At 39.6% G+C, this 19759-nt stretch overlaps 1 protein-coding gene across 3 annotated transcripts in view; it reads right to left on the bottom strand.

Annotated features, from left to right (window-relative positions):
* Mtus2 (microtubule associated scaffold protein 2) overlaps positions 1 to 19759 on the bottom strand; it is a 386941-nt gene that overhangs the window by 307559 nt on the left and 59623 nt on the right. The window lies entirely within an intron of this gene.

The following is a 19759-nucleotide window of genomic DNA, read 5'->3' as shown; positions in this document are numbered from 1 at the left end:
TAAGAGTCTCATGGACTTTCTTGCCCAGACACCTTTACACCATGATCCTCAGATCTCAGCCTTCTGAATAGCTAGCATTACAGATGTGAGCCACCAGCACCCAACTCTGGTTGTGATTTTTAAAAATATGTGACATACAGTAGTCTTTTCTGACAGTTTCTGAATGAAAAGATGACAAGGGGCACCCTTACATTCTAGCAGTATGGGAACCTCTTTCTTCTTCTTCAAGAGCCCCAGGACCAGAGATCTGAGATCCATGAAGCCATATCAGAATCCACCATCTTATCTCTTTGCTTCACAGAGAAGACATTGGGTGTCAACAAGGGTTATGAGATTTGTCCAGGCTGACAGTCTTGGCCAGTACTTTGATGCTGGCTGGCTCTCTTACTCTTAGCCGCCATTCCATCCACCTCACTGTCTCTTTACAATCTTGCTGGTTTTAATTCTTGGAACGTGCCCACCTCCACTTCTCTCCAGGAACTGCTAACCCAGAGCCTTAGCCTTAAATATCTGTTAACAGACACACACACACACACACACACACACGCGTGTGTATAGAGAGAGAATATAAGATATATATAGAGAGAGACATTTATGTATATGTATATAGACAATCAGCAAAGGGAGTATCACGTTAAACAGATTCTCATGCCTGTCGGTTTATGTTGCAAGGGCTCCATGAAGAGAATGTCCTATGGAAACTTCCTCCAATAAATCCAGAGCTATATTTAGTTTCCCTCACCCTGGTGTTTATCATGGGATGATAAGCCACTAGATCCTTGGTAATAAATATTCTTAGCTGTCTTGTATTATGGAATGATGGTCCAGCACCAGCTTCCTGTGATGTAATAAGCATTCCCAGAAGAACCATACAGCCAAGGACACTTGAAGGATCTCAGTGCAGACCATAGAGGGTAACCAAGGGATGTAAAATACTCTCCAAAGACCTTTCTGGAATCTGGACAGGTTGCCAGCCTCCAGCCAGCACATACATCTTTTCTACTTGTCATGCACTTTCAGTGCCAATGCTGGACACAAACAAATAGTGCCTGCCTGAAACATCAGACCCTCCCTGACCTCCCATCTAATTAACCAATTTCTGCAGAGAAGACCACTGTGACAGTGTCCATCCAGGCTCATTTGCCTTCAGCAGGAAGCCTGATTGGTGGCAACAGAAGTTTCCTACCTCATCACCAGCTTTAGGGGAAGCATACCTCCCACTGATGGCACCTGAGAAATGTCATTTTTCATTTTCTAATCAGCATCAGAAGGTATTGGCAGTTCATGGTTGTGGCTGTCTAGTGTGCCAGCTCCTGGTCATACCTGGTTTCTACTAAACAGTGCTAGGAAGAGGATTACAGCCTAGGCGTTCTGTCACAGTGGGTGTGGTAGAAGGCCCAAAGATAATTGCTTCCTTACGATAAATAGAATCAAAGATTTGTCCCATAGTATCCACTGGGAAATGCACAATGGTATAATATTCCCATAGAAAGTATAGCCAGGCACTGGTGGCTCATGCCTGTAATCCTAGCTACTCAGGAAGCTGAGATCTGAGGATCACGGTTCAAAGCCAGCCCAGGAAGGAAAGTCTGTGAGACTCTTATCTCCAATAAACCACCAGAAAACAAGAAGTGGCATTGTGGCTCAAGTGGTAGAGTGCTTGCCTTGAGCTGGGTAGCTGAGGGATAGTGCCCAAGCCCAGAGTTCAAGCTCCACGACCGACAAAAAAAAAAATTAGCAAATACATACTTTCTTCCTCAGGTCTTCCTTATTTTTTCAATAATCTCTGGATGACTTAAAATACCTCATGCAATAAAAACAGTTGCTTTACTGGATTATTTGTAGAACAATGGACAAGAGAGAAATACCTACACATGTTGTATACAAACACATTGCTTCCTAAATATTGATTTTGATCTGAGGTAGGTTGGATATGGAGATATAAAACTTGAAGATGCAGAGGACTGATTGTATTTGGCAAGAATGGATGGTGAGGACAGAGAGATTTCATCTTAGCATTGGGCAAGCCTGTCATGAATGTGAATGCATACACACTTACATCCATACACACACAGTCTCACAATGCATGGATTGTGATGGAGGATCCCCACATACTCACTGTCACAGTCTGCAACCAACCCTAACAACCCAGGAGAGTGACTGAGGTGAGTGCTGACATACTCAACAAAACTCTGAGCTGCTAGAAGTTGAAGAGGCCAGCAGGTCACCCTCTCCCACAGTTGGGAACATTTCCACATGCTGGATTAAGTGGGACTGGGGTCCTAAGCTGCCGCGGACCGGCGAAGTCCCAGAACTCAGAGATAGGTCTCTGAAGCCCCTATCTTGGTCTGATAGATGGTTTCCCATGCTAAGCAGACTCCACTGGAGTCGGCGTGGCACTAAGCCTCATCAGAACAGATGCTTTACCAATGTTCCTACAGGTGGCAACAGGCAGGAAGATGGGAAATGCAATGGTTATGATACCTACCTTCCTGTTGGACGAATCCATTTCTCATGGCCTTGCACTTATATTAACAAGCTACACAAGAAAAAGATTGCAAAATACCTCATTCCTTCTCATGAAATCTGGGCATACACAGAGAAAACTAAAAGAAATGGAGGGAGAAGGAAGGAAGGAGGAAGGAAGGAAGGAAAGAAGAAAGGAAAGAAGGAAGAAAAAAGGGGGAGGAAGGGAGAAAAGATAGAGAGGGAGGAATAAAAAGGTATCATGGGCTTGGGTAAAGAAATACCCTTGTGTGGAAAGGAAAATAGAGAATTTGGAAGAAGTAACCATACTTGGCAACTGTGAGGACGCTCAATACTTAGTAGATAAACAGAACAGAGGCTAGAGACTGTGACCTAAGGAAGCAATATCTCACTGGCTTAGCTACACTGGGAGGAGATTTTTACCGGTTCTTGGGGAGGAAAAATTATATATATCAAAACCTACCACTTATCTGAATTTATTGCTTACATTCAGGTTAAAAATAACACAGGAGAGAGTGGACATCCTTGTCTTGTTCCTGAGTTAAGAGGAAATGGCTTTAGTTTTTCATCATTAAGTATAATGCTGGCTGTAGGTTTGTCATATACAGCCTTTATTGTATTGAGGAATGTTCCATGGATTCCTAATTTTTCCAAAACCTTCATCATAAAGGGGTGTTGGATCTTGTCGAATGCTTTTTCTGCATCTATTGAGATAACTATTTGGTTCTTATTCTTGCTCCTGTTGATGAGATGAATAATATTAATTGATTTGCGTATATTGGTGTATGATTTTTTGGATGGATTGTTGAAGTCGATTGGACAAAATTTTGTTGAGAAGTTTTGCATCAATGTTCATCAAAGAAATGGTTCTATAGTTCTCTTTCTTTGATGAGTCCCTGCCTGGTTTTGGGATGAGGGTTATGATGGCTTCATAGAATGTCTTCGGTAGTGAACTTTCTCTTTCAATTTCATTGAAGAGTTGGAGGAGTATTGGTGTGAGCTCTGCTTTGAAGGTCTTGTAGAATTCCACTGTAAAACCATCTGGTCCTGGACTTTTCTTAGCTGGGAGGTCTCTTATTGCTGTTTCTATTTCAATGCCTGTTAAGATGGTTTAACTCATCTTGGTTTAGTTTTGGCATGTCAATATTTGCTAGGAAAAGGTCCAGAAATGCTCAACCTCCCTAGCCATAAAAGAAATGCACATCAAAACAACATTGAGATAGCACCTCACCCCAGTTAGAATGGCAAAAATCAAGAACTCTAATAACAACAGATGCTGGAGGGAATGTGGACAGAAGGGAATCTTACTTCATTGTTGGTGGGAGTGTAAACTTGTTCAACCACTTTGGAAAGTAGTATGGAGGTTCCTCAAAAGACTTCACATAGAGCTCCCCTATGACCCAGCAATCCCACTTTTGGGCATTTACCCAAATGTTTACAAACAAGACCACACTAAAGCTACCAGCACAACTATGTTTATTGCAGCATTATTTACCATAGCTAAGATATGGAACCAACCCAGATGCCCCTCAGTAGATGAATGGATCAAGAAAATGTGGTATATATACACAATGGAATTCTATGCCTCCATCAGAAAGAATGACATTGCCCCATTTGTTAGGAAATGGAAAGGCTTGGAAAAAATTATATTAAGTGAAGTAAGCCAAGCCCAAAGAAACATAGGTCCCATGGTTTCCCTTATTTGCAATATCTAGTATATGTATGAGTCAAGCAGAAAAGGTCAGATAATGTGATGTTAGGAAAATGAACCCTTAGATATGTATTTTAATGTTTTTTTCTTTCATGCAATTGTTTCTAACGCATTTATAAGATTATTTCTTTGTTGCTTTGTATGTCCCTCTCCCACAGTATAATCCCTGCTTTCACTATATTTGATGTCAGTATAATTTGTAGAGGAGATGGGGAAAAACAAGTCGTTTAAGGATACAGGTGGACCCGTTGCAACAATGAGAAGTACAAGTTGTCATGTCGAAAACGAGCTTTACAACATTGGTGCGGTGGGGGGGGGGAGGATTGGGTGGGGGGGTGGGTGGAGGCTGGGAAGGGATGTGAAGGGTAAACAAAGGAGGAGGCTGCAATGCTTGATAAGAAATGTACTCATTATCTTGCCCACGTAATTGTAACCCCTCTGTACAGTATGTTCACAAAAAATAAAAATTAAAAAAAATTTAAAAAAATAACACAGGGTAAATAATTTTAATTCCATCTTTTCTCAGTGAATCCTTATTATCATCCTAAGTCCTGAACTGCCTGACAAGCAGCTAACTGAGCAGAATCCCAAACTACTCTTCACCGCAGGGATGACGAGGCTGGCAGGCGAGGCTCAGAGACAGCTATGTGGTAGGAATTTCACATTTCATTTATATGTCAGGGTGCTCCAAGTTAACATTGCACATTTCACAAATATGTACACACCCTTGCAGAAAACACTTAGTGATAGCCCTCTTATACCTGTTGATCTGGTGAATATGCTCTGTGACAGTTATCTGGGCAATAAGAAGAAACATATATTTGCTGTCATTCACATGAACCTTTACAAGCATTTATATTGAGGAAATTCATTTAACCAATAAAGAAGATGAAGCACTGCTGGGTGCTGGTATCTCACACCTATATTCCTAGTTACTCAGGAGGCTGAGATCTAAGGATTGCAGTTTGAAGCCAGCTAGGTCAGGAAAGTCTATGTGAGACTCTCATCTTTAATTAACCATCAAATACCCAGAAGTGGAGTTATGGTTCAAGTGGTTGAGCACTGGCCTTCAGCAAAAAAAAAAAAAGCTAAGGGACAGTGCCCAGGCTCTGAGTTTAAGCGGTAGAATCTACACAAAGAAAAGAAATAAATAAAAGAACCTGAAGCACACAAAAAAATCAGTTTGTCTATGGCCATATAGTTAATGAGCATTCAAGCTGAGGTTGAGACCCAGCTACTAGTATAGCTACTAGTATAGCTGTCCTTCCTTATATGACTTACTATCTTGCTCACTTAAAAGGAGCAAGGAGTGGAAACCAATATAAAGTTCTTATATATTTATGGAGGGTGCATTAGACACAAAAACACCAGTGACATATCATATCCACTGCATGCAATTTTCCAAATATTTAAATTAGTCACTTTTTTTCCTCAAGATGGGCTAATGCTCTTAGTGTTTAGGGAGGCTGGATTTGGGTTACCTGGAGAATGTGGATGATAGACAGGCAGCTGGATCAAGCACATCCTGACACCATGGCAGAAAAGTTTGCAAACTTTCCATGGGATATGTCACTTTCAAGCTAGAAAGTTATCATACTTCACTAGATACAATATTAGGTGTCTACTGGTTGAATAGGCTTATGAATGCACTTACAGCACTAACAGAACCTAGAGGTCTTAAGCATGAATATTTCATTTCAGCTGGTGGTACATATTAGCAGAGAAAAGCCTGTGTCACTTCTTCTGTATTTATGCTTCTCTCATGTGTCTTATTTCCCATTCAGGCTGCTCTTGTTTAAGAATATTCAGTATGGGGCTGGGAAGGTGGCTCAGTGGTAGAGCGCTTGCCTTGCATGTATGAGGCCCTGGGTTCGATTCCTCAGCACCACATAAGCAAAAAGAAAAAAGATGGAAGTAGTGCTGTGGCTCAAGTGGTAGAGCACTAGCCTTGAGCTGAAGAGCTGAGGGACAGTGCCCAGGCCCAGTGTTCAGGCCCCACGACTGGACCCCCTCTCCCCCAAAAAAGAATATTTAGTGTGAGGTACCAAATGTGATTTAATAGCTATCACATCTGCAGAGCAAATTCAGGTAGTAAGGTGTAAATTTTACTGGCAAGTTTTGGATTCACCTGTAAGAATCCATTAAAGACTTTTTTTTCTAGTTAAATGGTATTTTAACAGTAGTCTAGCATTTAATTGAAAATACAAATTTCTATATCCCAGGAGAACAAAAAAAAACCACTTTTAGTTCATACTTACCTTGGGCTCCTTCTGTTGTGTCTTTGCCTTGTGGCAGGCAGGGTAGGATAGTGGCTAGGCAAGAAATCATCAGAAAGCCAGAAAGAAAGAAGGAATATTGGTGAAAGGAATCTTCACTGTTTCCCATCATACATATCTTACCATCTGGACCTCACACTTCCCATCTTTCCTTAGACCTATGATATTTCTCTTTCCTCCCTACCTTTCCCTTCTGGTTTGGATATTTCCAACTCTGTCTATAGAGAGTTGGAATTAAGTTACTACGTTTATAATCCAAGAAAGCATCTTTAACACGATGTTCAGTTGCATTTACTATGCTGTCCCCAATCATTTTGGATGATTTATTCCATTTTTTATGATCAGTGTTATGAAATTATCAAACCACCAGCAAAGAATAGAAGCAGAGTCTGTGGTTTTAGAGAGGACTTCTAAGCTTTTAAACACTACATAAATAGTTCATAAAAAATGACATCAAAAATGACATCTTCATTAGTTCTGTGTCATCAAGCCAAGATCTTAAAAGTCTTTAGGGAATCCTCCATGTGGAGGAAGAAACACTTGTCATTATGAATCTTAAAAGACATTATAATCAGGAGTATCACCACGTCGTTTAGAAAACCCAGAGTGACAATGAGATCTAGAATCAGGCTGTGCAGTAGAGCAGCCACTAGTCACAGGTGGCCAATGCAACGCCATTAAAATGAGAGGAGGGAGGACTTGTGTCCTCCGTTTACAGCAGCCATTTCAATGCTCAGTAGCCTGTGTGACCAGCCATTACTGTGCTGAGAGCCCATATCATCTTCACAGAAGGGCTTGGGTTGAGCTGGTCTAGAGACACATAGGGGCCCCTATTATAATTCAGCAAGTAATTAAACTTGTCATAAAAAGATAATTAAGAATTTAAACTTTAGAAGAGAATTTTCCCTCTGACTATGGTGACCAACGACATATTGGTCATAAAGCCAGTGGTTTCCAATTGTGCTCTGTGGAGTTCCTTCTGGACTGGGACAGCTAGGATACGGAAAGGCGGCGAGAGGGCTCAGGGCTCCTCCCAAGCAGCACCTTCACTGGCATGCAGGTGCTCCACATTTAACATCACTTTCATTCAAAGCTCCTGGGAAGCATTATAGAGTCACTCTGACTTTTAACTGCTCTAACTTACTGTCCAATGGAGGGAATCACTGGAAAGATGTGTGATCTGCCACATAGTTACACAGAGGCCTTAAAAGCGGTTATAGTTTCCTCTATAACCTCATGTTCTCCGATCTCAGGTGGGCCCTCTGTGCAACTCTGCAATTCTCCTATTCACTCTAATGACTTGAACTGCATTGCTCAAAGCTCTCATTCTCCACCTTTCTACTTAATGCAATCCCATACACAAATCTATCACAATTGCTCTTTGTAACCACCCCACTTCTTAATGACCCGGGACAAAGGAGGCCACACAATGCAAACTTCTGCTCTTTTCCTTCTGTCCAAAATTTCTTACACTCATCCCGCCTTCAGAGCTGCCTGCTCCTCTTGCATATTTGATTTCTCTCCCTCCTGTTTGCTCTAGTAACTGCTCCATCTACTGTTCTCATTTGCATCTTCAGTTTCCTTCTTCCTACGTGATCTTACCTTAGAACATAAGCCTTGAGAGCCTTGCTTTTAAAAATTGAAGAACATCTGTTGAGTGGCAAACAAAAAAAATTGCTGAGCAAAACATAGCTTTCCCTACTACTCTAAGGTCTTGTTTCCTCTAACAAGCATCTCAACTGTAGTTTGCACACTCCACTTTACCTTCCTTACCCCCTTGAAACTTGATTTTTGTATATGTCAATCTATCTATCTATCTATCTATCTCTGTCTACCTATTTTTATTTTGTGCCAGTACTGGGACTTGAATTCAGGGCCTGCATGCTGTCCTTTGAGCTTTTTTCACTCAAGGCTAACATTCTATCACTTGAGTCACAGCTCCATTTATTCTTTGCTTTCTAGTTAATTGGAACTAAGAGTTTTATAGACTTTCCTGCTCAAGCTGGCTTTGAACCTTGTCCCTCAGGTTTCAGTCACCTAAGTAGTTTGGATTACAGGCATGAGCCACCAGTGCCTGGTAGCTTTTATACATTTTGTTCAAACTCAGTTCAAACCTACTAGCATCCACCTAATCATTTAGTCTGCCGTTTCATTTTTCTCATCTTCCCTCTCTGTCTGTTCTAGTCCTGAGCTAGTGATCCAAGAGGTATAAAATTAGGAGTGGACAGGATCAAGGAGGTAATTTTCAAATATCACAAAACTGCATTTTATGGGAAAATGCTAAGGCAGTAAAAATACTTTAGCGTTCTCTGTTAGTGTTTTGAAATTATCTCATTATGATGAGGAAAAAAATGAAAAAGTTATGTCTGGCTCAGATGGGAAGCATCTCTAATTCTGGCAGGACTAAGATCTCTGATACCAGTTTAAAGTACTTTTTATCATTATCATATATTAATTTCCTTCTAATACAATTCTGATTATTACTCAGTGAAGACTTTGGTGGTTGCATATGTTTTACACTCATTTCTCACTTATCTCTCACTCATAAAGTGAGAGAATCTTAACTTTTTGAGTGCCAATCGCTTCCAACTTCCTTCCTTCCTTCCTTGCTTCCTTCCTTGCTTCCTTCCTTGCTTCCCTCCCTCCCTCCCTCCCTTCCTTCCTTCCTTCCTTTCTTCCTTCCTTCCTTCCTTCCTTCCTTCCTTCCTTCCTTCCTTCCTTCCTTCCTTCCTTCCTTCCTTCCTTCTTTCTCTCCCTCTCTCCCTCCCTCTCTCCTTGCTTTCTTTGTCTGTCTGTCTCTCTCTCTTTCTCTGTCTCTTTCTTTCTTATACAAGTACAGGGGTGTGCACTCAGGGCCTGGGTGCTGTCCCTTAGTCTTCACTAAAGGCTGGTACTTCAGCACTTGAGCCATACTTCCATTTCTGGTTTTTGGGTGATTAAATGAAAGTAAGACTTTCATGCAGAGAACAACAAAATGGTGAGACAAGGGACAAAGGAGGAACCTAAGCAACAGCAATACTCACAAGACAATCTGTTGGAAATTATCTGAATAATGTGGGGGGGGATTGGGGAGGAGGGAGGGAGAAAAATGGAGGAGGGGTAACATGTTAGACAAGAAATGTAATCACTACCTTACTTATGTAACTGTAACCTCTCTGTACATCATCTTGACTATAAAATTAAAATTAAAGAAAGAGTTTCATGGACTTTCCTTCTGGGGATGGCTTGGAACTGAAATAATCAGATCTAAGCTTTCTGTGTATCTAGGATTATAGGCATGAGCCATTGGAACCAGCTTGTTTATTTGTGCCAGTATTGGGGCATGAACTCAGGACTTTGTGTTCTCACTTGGCTGCTTTGCTCAAGGCAGGAGCTCTATCACTTGAGCCACACCTCCATGTATGGCTTTTTGCTGGTTAGTTTGAGATAAGCGTCTCCTGCAGTATTTGTCTACCTGGTTTGACTCTGAACTGCAATCCTCACATCTCAGCCTCCTGAGTAACTGGATTACAGGTGTGAGCTACCAGATCCCCCACACTCCCAACTTTATTATAAATACCTGAGTTAGTCAACTTTTCTTTTTTTTTCTTTTTATTGTGAAAATACTGTACAGAGGGGTTACAATTACATGGACAAGATAATGAGTACATTTTTTGTCAAGCATTGTAGCCTCCTCCTTTGTTTCCTCTTCCCATCCCTTCCTATCCTCCCCCCACCATCAAAGTTGTAAAGTTCATTTCATCACCATGCACAAACACCTAAGATAAAATGACTTAAAATAAGGTAATGAGTAAGGTATGGTAAGATCACACCTGTAATTCCAGCACTTGGGAAATGGAGACAAGAGTGAATCTTGTCTGTGTCATATATCAATTTCAAGACTAGCTAATGAGACTGTATGTGTAAAACAAAAACAAGAAAAGCTTGTGGCTGAGCATATATATAGGTTAGTGGTAGAATGCTTGCCTAGCAAGTAGAAATAAGGCACTGGTTTTTATCCCCAGAACTGCAAAAGAAAAAATAAGGAAGAAAGGTTTATTTGGGGTCAGCATTTCAATCTATAGTTGATCTATGCCTGTGGGCTTGTGGAGCCATAGTACATCCTGGTGGGAGCTGTGGAGGAGGGAGCAGATCTCCTTATAGTAGGCAAGAAACAAAGAAGGAAGAAAGGTCTAGAGTCCCAATATCTCCTTCAAAGGCACACCCTGAATGGCCTAAATTTCTTTCACTATTGGGCCTCCTATGGCTCCCAACCTTCTTCCCTTTCCCCTTCCTCCTCCTCCCCTTCTCTCTCATTCTTCTCCTCTCAAACAAAGAGAATGGAAAATAGCAACACAGACACAATGTAGAGGGACCCCAGACCTGGGAGTCCAATATGTGGTCTTTTGTAGCTCTCTCTTTTATTTGACATCTTGCTTCCTTGTTTAAACCCCACTTCTTAGAGCATCCACCATCTCCCATCGGCTGATCACAAACCCTTTAGCACATGGGTCTTTGGGACACTTATCCAAACCACAGCAATACCTGATTCCAATCTCAAAGATCAGTCATTCTACTGTGTTACCTAGTTCCAATGCATGTTCTCTATTGCAGGTATGATATATTTCAGAAATATATCTATTTCTATTTATCTATATGTATTTCCACAGTTCAACAGTATATCCTTTCTTCACTAAACATACTGAATGAGTGATAGAACAGCAAAATATGTCAATCAGAAACGTAATTAAGCCTCTTGAGGGATAATGTGATTTCTATTTGTTTCAATAAGATTATCTGAATCACGGTAGATAAAGGTGAATAAGTATTACTTATCCAATAAAGGAATTCTTTCCTCTAAAAATACTCAGAAAAATTATGTTATCCCTTATAAATATGTGTGGAGAAGTGAAGATGAAGAAAAGGAACTGAGCATGTGGGAATCACTGAGAAAATTATCAGCAAGATTCAGTGAAATGATTCTATTTTTTACCTTATGAAGAATACTTTCAATTACACAATTACAGATCCTAGGGAGCTAGATACTTAAATCTATCCGTGACATTTGTTTAACTTCCTCGTTTTTCAAGAAAATTAGAAGCTTATTTTGGTTTTTGTTCTCACTCCTGTTTTTCTCCCATCCACCCCAACTGGATTGAGATGTTTGACAAAGTAAACCCTAGTACAATGGAAACTAGTCCTCAGCCAGATGAGAAGCTGTTTGCAGCACTTACGTACTGTGAAAGCAAATGTTCCCATCTTTTTCCCAGCAGACACTGGAAAGGCCCAGACATGAAGTCAGAACGAACTCTTAGTTCTATTTTAAGCAGAGGCTTTAAATGCCATCAGCTTAGATTAATGCGCTATGTGTTAGTCACCTTACATAAATATGTTTCACTTAAAGGGAACCCAACTAAATATATTTCCTTAAATGCTAAAGTCCTAAATACCTGGCAGAATCTCTTAGATAAAGAAATCAAAACATGGCATTTCACCACTTTATAAATAAACAACCACAGCATATAGCCCCAAAAGCAAAGATTTCCAGGAAAACCAATGCCTCATAAATGACATACATTTTTAGCTTAACACTCGGGAAAATTATGAATCATATATGTGAGAGGTGATTATCAGACTGTTGAACTGCAATGGCTATCCTCTCTCTGATTTAGATGTTATCACAACCATTCTCTTCTTACTCCCTGGCAGGCATTGTTCATCCAATGACTATTTTTCCAACTGTGCTTTCTGACCCTCAACACTAAACTTTTAGTAAGTGGACAATCAATAAAAATGGCCTCGAAAACATTATCATGCCAAGCTTTATTCTAAACACTTGGCATAAGATAATTACATTTAATACTCCCAGTAACCCTCTCAATGGTTTTACATTAATTACTACTACCACTATTATTATTTTCTTTTTTTATTGTGAAAATACCATACAGAGGGGTTACAATTACATGGGCAAGATACGTTTCTTATCAAGCATTGTTGCCTCCTCCTTTGTTTTACCACTAGTATTATTTTCTACAAAGAAATAGGCACAGTAAAGTTAACCAAGTTGCCTAAAGTCACAGAGCTTGTAAATAACTGTGGCTGGGTTGTGAATCAAGGCATTCTGTCTCCAGAGGTCAAGTCCTTCACCACTATCCTGTATCACCTCTTAACAATGGAGAGATAGATGTTGGTCCAAGGGTATAAGGCTTTGTTCAAAGGTCCTATAAAAGCTTCAGCTATGCAGGGTAAATAAGTTCTGGAGCTCTAATATACAGCAGTAGGTTGATAATTAAAACACTGTGTCATATAGTCATATACTTAAAATTTGCTAAGAGAGCAGAACTCACTTCAGACAGACATAAAAAGTAACTCTGTAGCTCATATTTGCAATCCTCACTACTCAGGAGGCTGAGGTTTGAGCTCAGGCCTCAGTTAAAGTCCCAGTACCAGCACAAAAAAATAAACAACAATAAAAAAAAAAACCCACCTCTATGAGGTGCTGGGCATGTGAATGAACATAATCATACTAATCATTCTAACACTTTCTACATATATCAAAGTAGCACATTATATATTGAAACATATATATATATATCATTTAAAATTTTTTCCATTATACTGCAAGAAAATCTGAAGAAAAAGTAAAGGTATCTAATATCTTGCGAGAGAGCATTAAGTGTAAAATGTGAAACAAAATAAAACAAAAAAATAAGCTAGATGCCTGTGACTCATGCCTGAAATCCTAACTACTTAGAAGGCTGACATCTGCAGATCAAGATTTGAAGCCAGCTCAAACAAGAAAGTCCGTGAGATTCCTATCACCAATTAATGGCCAAAAAGCCAGAAGTAGGTCTGTGGCTCCAGTGGTAGAGCACTAGCCTTGAGTGAAAAAGCTCAGAAACAATGCCCAGGCCCTGAGTTCAAGTCCCATTATTGGTATAGAAATAAATAAACAAATGTCAGTTGAGGGAGAAATTAGGATTTTAATCTTTTTAATGAGAATCTTCAGGCATACATCCAAAAAAAAGAAAAGAAAGAAGTAGTATAGTATGGTCCCCAGACTCTTGGCCCTCAGGATTCCATCATCTAGCTTTAATAATTTCTTAAGTCTTTTTTTATTCCTTCTCCCTATCTTCAGGTTCTTCTTGACTGTAGTATGTTATAGCAAACCCCAAATGTTGTCAACCTCTGAAGCTAGTTGGAATAATAAAACTCAAAGACATAGTACAGAATCTCTGAGCCAGTCTGGGGAGGCCCTAGAGTATGAGCTCTTTCCTCGCCCTTCCAAATACATTGTTGTCTTTAATCATGGCCACACTAACATTTTTGTTCCTGAGTTTTGTGTAGATACGGCAAGGGCAGGGATCCTCGAGTCCAGACCATGGAGGCCTCAACACTGAGCTTAAGCTAATACCCGGGATATGGTGAAAGGGTGCCAGTCTAAGAGAGGAAAAAGCCAAGCAAAACAAGGCTGCTCAACTGGACATTATTTTAACTATAAATAAAAATATGCTTCACAAATTTTCAGTTTATCTTACGACCATAAATGGTCAACTTAAAAATTAAATGAAACAAGTTTACACCACTCCCATCTCTGAATGGACTTAATCATAGTCTGAGTGTTTGGAAAAATGAAAAGGGAAAGACATCAATAAGGCTTAATCTCCAAGAGGCAAAACCTTCTCTGAAATCTGACCTCACAAGTCACTTTCAGCTCCATTTTCTATGAATAAAAATGACTCCTTCTTTGCCAATGGAACATGAGATAGACTAATGGCTGTTTCTGTAGGAGTTATTAATAATATTTCTTGTCAACTCTGATCTCATTTAAAATGCGTGTCAGACATAGAAAATCAAATGAGCTATGTATGTAAATGTATTTTGTCATATTCATGAGTGTAAACTCTGAGCTAATATTGCAGAAAGTTTTCTTATTAACCTTCATTTTCATTGATTAACCTTCCAAAGAGGCTGATGATTTCCCACTTCAGATTCTTATCTCCAGAACTCAAATCTGATTTAATAATTAAAAGAAGCTCCACTTATTTTAAGTATTAAAACAAGAAATAAACCTTGAGAATTTAGTGAGAATATCTAACCTTTCCAAATCAAGATATCTAATTGTAAAAGTTTTTAGTTTCTCTCAGGAATAGCCTCAATGATACTTTTAACCTGACTCTTTTAAAGTGAGTCACTACAAGAAAAGAGATAGGTTACTAGGCATTTGTGAAACTATTAGGACACACTACATGATCCTCTAGATCTAAATATAATTTCATTTATATATTATTTTTCTACTCTTATGTAAATTATCTAGACATATCACAATATTAAGATATTAAAAGACCTCAGAACCTATGAAAAGCATAATTATGAATTTCACCAACTATCAAAATATTTGCATAAAATAAAACTGTGTTCCCCAAATAAACTATTCTGAATGCTACCCAAATTTCTCCCTCGTCTGTGTTCCTACATAAGAGAAAACATTTCTACTGGAAGAAAACTTCCCTTAAAATTCTACTATTCTAAAAGATGATGTACGTTAAAGCAAGAAACACTAACATTATTAAGAGACCTAGTCCCTCTGCTTAAAGAGGTTTATAATGTGTAAGGGAGCAAAGATATAGATATAAGTGCCTACAATAGACAGTATGTGATAAAAATTGGTACAAGAAATTCCCAGGAAGAACAGATTGCATTGTGTTGACTTTATAAAGATTTGAAATGTACCTGAAGGAGAGCTATGGTAGATGGTGGATGAAAGAGAAATAATCCAGTAATGAATGTCTTAAACAAAAACTCAAAGGCAGGAAAGCACAAAGCCCTCAGCCAAAAATGTGAATAACTCTGGTTGGTTTCTTGAGGCTGTATATCAAGGAATGATATACCAAAAAGGAGAGAGATAAGGCCACAGGATAGAGAACCTAGACCATCTAGCAAGGACATAAAGCCAGCAAGCGGTACACCATGGAGCAATCAAAAGAAGTCCAAGGAAAAATTACCCAACAACACATGCCCTTTGGGTTAGAGAGTCAAGATGTGTCTGGAAAATAAGTTAGGTGAGAGCTAATAGAGATGTCAACAAAGATAATGAGAGAAAAAAAGGGGACAGAATAAATACCAGAGAGAAAGAATAGACCAGATTTGATTATTAAGCAGAAAACAGGGAAAAAGCAAGTAGGAGGTAATACTCAGTCTGATGTTTCTAGCCTGAGTTGCCAGAAGATAACATATTTCATTAAAAGAGCAACTTTGACAGGAGATATTGATTTATAAAAGAAAATTAAGTTTGGGGATTTTTTTGGTGGTACTTGCCTTTTGCTTGGGCTTGCCTGGGCCTCAATCCTCCTATTTACACTTCCCACTATAGCTGGTCTGCAGATATGCACTAGCAGGCTCAGCTTTTTCTGCTGAAAGAAGGTCTCATGAACTTCCTTACTCTAGAACCATGATACTTCCTATCTCAGATTCTAAGTAGCTAGAATTACAGGCATGAGCCTTGGAGCCTAGTAAAGAGTTTGGGTATTTTTCCTCTGTTGCTTTTTTTTTCTTTTTGTCTTGTCATTTTATTTGTATTTGGGAGGGTAAGTGGGGGGACACAGAAATGGAAGGACAAATGGTGAACAAACACAACAATGGTATGGAGTAGACACTATGTTGAAAATGAACGATAGTATACAACTTGTGGGTGGTGATGGGAGGAAAAACTTGGGAACTGGAAGAGAGCAAGGAAAAGGGGGACAGTGTTCATAAAGAAATGAACTCACTACCTGACTTATGCAACTGTAACTCCTCTGTACATCACCTTTATAATAACCGTTTGAAGTGCTCTGAGTCACCTGGCTGGTGATAATGCAATCAGCCATTTGAAATAGAGGTAAGTGGTACTAGACAAAGAAAGACCAGGGCTAGAAATATGGATGTAGATATCATGTACAAAGTGCTGACAGCTGACACTAGGTAAGACAACTCAAGATGAACAAACCAAGAGTCATATTCTGAGAGTAAGCAGGGGACCTCAGACTTGTGGCCTCAGGCACTGTGATGAACAGACAGCACATCTAGGAATGGCAACTCCGCAAACCTAGTTTTCTGGATTCAGAGACAGCCTTTCCTCAGAAGATCTATGTCCACCTCTATCTTCCAAAATTCAACCTAGCTTACAGCCCTCTCTGAGAAATTCCCTGTTCACCCACGCTGACGAACCAGCCTTCACTGAAGGCCCTAAATCTATGTCATTTTCAGGCTTGTGGAACACTTATCTTTGTATCCTGATTATGCAAATGGAAGTCTCTGCCCACCATCCCAGGTGTATTTTCCTTCTCCCTCACTCTTCTAGTTTCCTATACTGGGGGAAGGAAGCAGAGAAACATATTTTTGTTTCTGTAGTAGGAAGACCCCTACTCAGGCAGGGAAGCCCACCTTGTCATCTGGAGTGACAGAACCCACCGCAACAAAGTTGTTAATAAAGAAGCAACTTTATTGAGAAGCTCCCTACATGGACTGGCCAGGGCCGCAGCACAGGCTTGGGAGCTGATACTGTGACCCCAAGTGACCCCCATTCTTTGGTTTTTAAAGGCAAAATCCATGAGGTCGAGCCTGGTCACGCGCAGGTGATCAATGGGATCGTACCACACAAAAGGATTGTACAGTCATACCAGACCACGCACAGGTGGCCAATAGGCGAAGTTTACTGTAAGCAAGTGCAAAAGGCAGGGTTTACCATAAGCACGTGGTGTTGCCAGTTGGAGCCAGATTACAACCTATCTGTTTTATGGTCAGTCTTTAACTCAATAATCAAGGGTGGGTTAGGCTGTTAAGGGGAGGGGGATCAGATGCATTTTTTTCATTCCCTAAAACAAAGGCAAAGCTCAAAATGGGATCCTACCAGCTGGGGCCCCATCTCAGGGGTCACTTCAGTTTCTTTTGCTTTCTTTTCAAGGTTTTGCTTCATGATCTCTGGTCTTAACCCAAAAAGAAAAACATGATAGTAGTTTAAAAAGAAGAAAAGGAGGAAAAATGGGAAAAGTGCCACAAATGTTGTACTGTTCCGTCTTTCCTAATAAGTATTTTTTTAACTTCTTAAGCACTTAATAATCCAGGCAGTGAATCCTGTATTCAGAATAGAATACACTAGGAAATAGAATCCTCTCCATAAATTATTCTGCCCTTGTGTGATATGATCTGTTGTCATTAATGATTAATTCATGAAGCCCCAAGTCTTCCTATGTTCCCTCCACATATTCCCCTAAAGTCATACCTTCAAGTCATACCTACCTACCCAATGGGGAAAGTCAACACCTAATTACTGATTGATGTAGCAATCAAGTAAACTTTACGCTATGGCATGTTACCAAAACTAAATGCTACAGGAGTTGTTTTTCTTTTTAAGTTTCTATCACCTCAAGCACTTCTTGTATCTTCTACTTTCTTTAAAAAGATATACAAGAATTGTTTAAAGTTGAGTTTAAGCCAGAATATGCTAATCTGGATATCTGTCTGTTTGTCCATCCATCCATTTCTCTTGCTGGTACTATAATTCAACTGCAAAGTTTCCTGTTTGGCAGGCAGATGCTGTACTCCTAAGCCATACCTTCAATCTTCCTCTTCAAATTAAATAAGAAAAAGCTGTGCATCACCAATTAGTGTGATAAGAAGCTTTATTTGATGATCTGAAGGGCCAATCTCACCATCATCAAATGACAAACAAGAGAAGGAGCCACCTGAGCTCTCCAGTTGACACAATGAAGAGAGGGTGCTATGTGGACTCCTCAATAATCAGGAATCTATTTACACATCAGAGATTACTGAAATGCAGCTCTAACCCATAAAGGAGTACTTCATAACAATGAGAACTTTCCAGCCTCACAAGATGCTTCATAGATTGACAAATCTCCACTACTCCATAGTTCCTGTTAGGCTGAATGGCAACCTGGGAGGTAAGTGAAAAGGAGGATTTGACTTGTGGAGCTTCTCAAAACAGCCCTCATCTCAAGATTTGCTTCACCAATTGAAATCAAAGACATTTAAATCATGGCTACGTCTTCCTCAGTTTTAAGAATGAACTACAAAGCTTGGCAAAGTGACTCATGCCGGTAATCCCATCTGCTCAAGAGACAGAGATGGAGAGGATAGCAGCTCAAGGCCAGCCTCAGTAAAGTTAGTGAAACCCCATTTCAAACAAAAAAGTGGGCATGGTGATACACCCCTGACATCTCAGCATAAAATAGAAGGATTGAATCTAAGCTGGCCTTATATTATAATATGCTGTAATGAAATGCCTAATTACAGTAGTATTCCTAAAATGATACCCAGTAGGGTGTAATAGTGTTTGCAAAACATCAGTTTTCCAAGAAGAAAAAAGAAATGAATTCTGACATCACAATGGCCATTTCTATGAGCTGAACCAGCAAAATCTGTCCCTAGGATATGATCCAAGAGTTTCCAGGTTACCTAGGAACTTTATATTTTACTTAATTCCTATCATCAAAGCATCAGTTCTCCACTCAAGGACAGAAACACAATTTTCCTTGATATTAAATGTATGGTCATCAGGTCTCACACTTAAGTTCAAGTACATGTATGGTTTCATTATGGTTTATTGGTGAATTTATACATCTTCTATTTATAGTAGGTGGCAAATACTTAAAAGCCACTTCTCATATACAATTCTGAAAAATAGAAAACAGTTCTGAATAGAGTAGCTACATTTTTAATATGAAGTTTCCAACTGAGCATTATTTTCTCTGTGATATCATCCTTGTCCTCTGAGTGTGTTCAGTGGGTTCCTACTTAGTGTTCTTTGAAGAAAAGATGAGGAGTTGCACTTACACATCTGGAATTACTCTGTCCACAACTCTCACGCCTTTTAGCAGAACATGTTGTTTGGGAGCACATCTCCACTAATCTTGAAATTATTATTAATTTTTTGAGAAACCAGAAATATAACTCTTTCCTTGGAAAGGCACATGCCATGAGAATTTTTTTCTTTCATACTTTTGTTGCAAAAAAAATCCCACTGGGAGTTTTATTACTTAACTCCGTGTGTGTGTGTGTGTGTGTGTGTGTGTGTGTGTGTGTGTGTGGTGTGTGGTGTGTGTGTGTGTGTGTGTGTGTGTGTGTGTGTGTGTGTGTGTATGCTGGTAATCTCTTGCTCTTGGTCAGATTTTCACTCTACCACTCTACCACTTGAGTATACCTCTACTTCTGGGGTTTTCTAGTTAACTGAAGATGAGGTAAGAGTTTCTTGGATTTATCTGCTGGGTTGGCTTCAAACCATGATTTTCAGATCTCAGCCTCCTGA

The sequence above is a fragment of the Dipodomys spectabilis genome, unplaced genomic scaffold (genome assembly GCF_019054845.1).
Source record: "Dipodomys spectabilis isolate Male_0828 unplaced genomic scaffold, ASM1905484v1 ptg000095l, whole genome shotgun sequence".
Classification (NCBI taxonomy): Eukaryota; Metazoa; Chordata; class Mammalia; order Rodentia; family Heteromyidae; genus Dipodomys; species Dipodomys spectabilis.
Note: the sequence above shows the minus strand (reverse complement) of the source record. Positions and strands in the feature narration are given on the sequence as shown.